A 3,691-nucleotide genomic window follows, 5' to 3' on the forward strand; every position below is an offset into this window, starting at 1 on the left:
CTGTTCTCGTTATTTCCCTTAGTCTTGGACTTCATGTGCTTTGTCGCGGCTTAGCACCTTGTTGAGGGGTGTTGACCTCCTGCTAAGGGTGTTCTCTTCCCTTTGGCTGGGAAATACAAGTTAGTCCTTTACCCGTTCTCCGGGTTAGCCCGGTTCTTATCCCCTGTGAGATCTGATTTCTTTAGATGGGGTATCCTGTGTTCCCTGGGGGTGTCATTCGTTTTAAGATGATTCTGGGTCCAGGTTTTCTTGTCTTGGATCCTTCTTGGATCTCTGGAGACTTATGATACTGAGGTCTGGTTCGGGACGACCCAGTTTTTCTGGGAGACTATGTTATGACATAGGGGCTAGCTCATTGGGCTTGCAAGCAGGAAGGCCAGGGTTAAAATCCACCTTAGTGTCCTGGTTGTAAACTTTAAGGCATGACTTGTCCTTCGGACGGAGTGGGCTCCTTTTCATGGGGAGTTTTTCCTCAGTGGTGTCTGGATGCCTTTTCATTTGGTCCTTGTTTGATCAGACTATGGCTTTCATGTCTTGTAGACATGTGCACTTTTCTGTGCCCTCCCCTTTGAGGGGGTAGTTTGTCTTATTTAAGGGCTGGCGTTTCCTTTCTCTGGAAGGGTTGTTGTCCTGCCCTGTGTGGAGGAGGTGGGAACGGGTGGCTTTATTTCTGTAAGAGGCAGCAGTCTGCTGCTCTGTGGGTTGCTCCGTTCCAACTGTTGGAAATTTACATCTCCATGTAGAGACTGTCAAAGAGAGTTGTCAGGTCTTCCTAAGGATCTATTGCACTTTTCTCTGTACCAGGTCCTGGGGGGGGGGGGTGCCTTATTTTGGGGGTTTTCTGTTCCCCTTGTCTATCAGACATGCCTGTCGCTTGGACTGGTCCGGTGTTTGGAGCAGGATCTGAGATCTGTTGCTCTGCTAATTCGTCCTTGGGTCATTCGAGGTACGTAAGCCTCTTTGAGGTTTCTGAATTTCTCCACGTTCAAGATCTGTGGGAAGGACTGGCGGTACTTGGTTAGCCTGCGACGTTGTCCACTGGTTAGTAGATTCTTAGCAGACTGAGGGTTGGTGGCTTGGATCCTATCTTCAGCTGCTCTTTACTTGTCCTGCAAGTATTCAAGTTTGAGTCCTCTTTAGGTGACTGCAGTGTTTTGATTTCCGGTGTTGTACGTCAAATGTTCACCGTTCTGAGCTTGCTGCACAAGGTTTTGTTTTCTAAATATTTAAATATTCTGGGCTACCTTTTTGCGACTTTGGGGACTTTCGTCTTCAGTTTTCTTCTAGAGTGCGGTTGCACTGTGTTTAGGGGAAGATTCTCTTCTCTGTTTCAGACTCCCAGTCTTAGCTCGTGGTTTCTGTATTCTGGGGTCTGGGCGTAGCCTCCCCTTGTTTCTATGAGACTGGTTGGGTCTCTGTTAGTTTGACCCGGTTTCTCTGGTTTTTGCTTTGTGTTTTTATTTGGGACTCGTTGTGCCCCTGTTTCAGTTTTTTTTTTCTAGAGTTCTTTATGGATGTTTCCTCCGTGTCTTTTCTCCTTTGTGGAAGAATACGATAGTTTGTTCCCTTTCTCTAGTAAGAGGTGTGTTGTTTGGAGACCGACTACTGGGCGACGGTGTGTCTTGGAGACTTGTTGGCTCAGTCGAGTCTAGTTCTTGTGGTCTCTAGCAAGGGGTGTGGACTATCTGCGGCTCAGTGTCCTTTTTCTCAAAGTTTTTTTCGGCTTCGGACAAAGTGGGATTTTGTTGGGTAGGGGTTTTCAGGCCTGGTGCCCCTTAGAATGGGCCGCCTCTTGTTTCCTCCCGTTTTAGCATTCAGTGTCCTCTATGGCTTGGGTATTGTTTCCCAAAAGTAATGAATGCAGCTGTGGACTCTTCCATTTATGAAGAAAAACTTAAATTATGCTTACCTGATAAGAGTCCACAGCTCCCCGCCCATATTTTTTCTGTGGTTCGTCTGTTATTTTTATTCTTCTGGCACCTTTTCACTCTGATGTCTCTTCTACTGTTCCTTGTTCCCCTGCAGAATGACTGGGGGATGAGGGGAGTGGGAGGAATATTTAAGCCTTTGGCTGGGGTGTTTTTGCCTCCTCTTGGTGGCCAGGTTTTGAATTCCCAAAAGTAATGAATGCAGCTGTGGACTCTCTCCATCTGAAAAAAATAAAATGATCAGGTAAGCATAATTTAAGTTTTAAAAAAAGTTTCCAATTTATTTCTATTAAATTTGCTTCATTCTCAAGTTATTATTTGTTGAAGGGATATCTAGATAACAGTGCACATGCCTGAATCACTACATGACAGGAAATAGTGCTGCCACCAATTGCTCTTGCTTATGTATAATGTTGCAAAACTGCTGCCATATAGTACTGCAGACACATGCACACTCCTGAACTTACCTTCCTGCTTTTTAACAAAAAACTAAGACAATTCTCATTTTAATTTTAGCCACACTCTATATATGTGTATGTCATGTTAAATGTATTGTGCCTATTGGTTTTGTAGGTAAAATTTAATCTCTCAGCAGAAATGCTCCTTTACAGTGCTAAATTCTCATTCCGCTTCAGCTCAGCGTAGCTTGCCAAACATTCTCATTTTGTTTGCATTCTCATTATTATTGTGTGGTCGGCCAAATACAATAAATTATGGCAAAACACACTGTGTACATGGTACCTGTGCTAGCTTACTTCACAATATTTTCACTTGTCAAGCTCCACATATGCTGGTTCTAATTCAGGGCTTGACAAACCCAGGTTCCAGGGAGCCACTGACACATTACATTAGTCCCAGGGATAGATGTCTCCAAGAAACTCATAAGTGCACCTACTCTGCACTTACTAGACAGCAAGAAAATTAAGGCTTCAGAAGAATTCCGTTTTAGGAATAAGACCAAGATGTTTGTATAGAACATACGTAGAATACAAAGATGCCAAAAAGCAATATTCTATTAGCCTTGGTACCCAAGATTTGTCAAGCCCCTGGAACATTGTCATTTTTGCAGTATTCTTTTAGATGCAATAGGGAAGAAAATGCTTTCCATAACCCTTTAAATGTTACATAGATGTAAAGTGTTAATGTGTGGCTTACAAATGTAATGGATAATTTGCCTTTCATGACCTGGTACGTATCCTGTTCTCATAGATCATGATGAATTAGAATATTTTGCTAGTTTCTGGCTGCAGATATGCAGTTAGCACAGGATTCTCATTCATAATTTTGATAGAGATGCACGTTTTTATGTATTCAGCAAGTGTGTAGTAAAATGTATTGGCATGAATGTCAGTGCTTTGGAAAGAATACGACCAATGTGAGGTACCAGGCACATGATGCGTCAAATAATATTTTTATACAGAAGTAAAATTCAATATGCAGGGCTTCTTTGCTTTAGGGATTTCTTAGATTGATAGTCTTTGCTGAAAACTATTGTAATAAATAATACAAATAATGTTTGTACTGTAAAAAAACAATGTTCTGTGACCAGAATAAAAAAGCAAACATTGTGTAATCTATCAGTATAATCCAGACAATTTTGCCAACTGGGTGACATTATGAAGTGACCGGGTGGGAACATTGTAATATCTAGCTATTTTATAACATATTATGTTATTTACAAATGTTACTTAAAGGGACATGAAACCCAAAATGTTTCATTCATGATTCAGATGGAGAAATACCATTTCTCTTGTAAGGTGTAT

This window comes from Bombina bombina, chromosome 7 (assembly GCF_027579735.1).
Source record: "Bombina bombina isolate aBomBom1 chromosome 7, aBomBom1.pri, whole genome shotgun sequence".
NCBI lineage: Eukaryota > Metazoa > Chordata > Amphibia > Anura > Bombinatoridae > Bombina > Bombina bombina.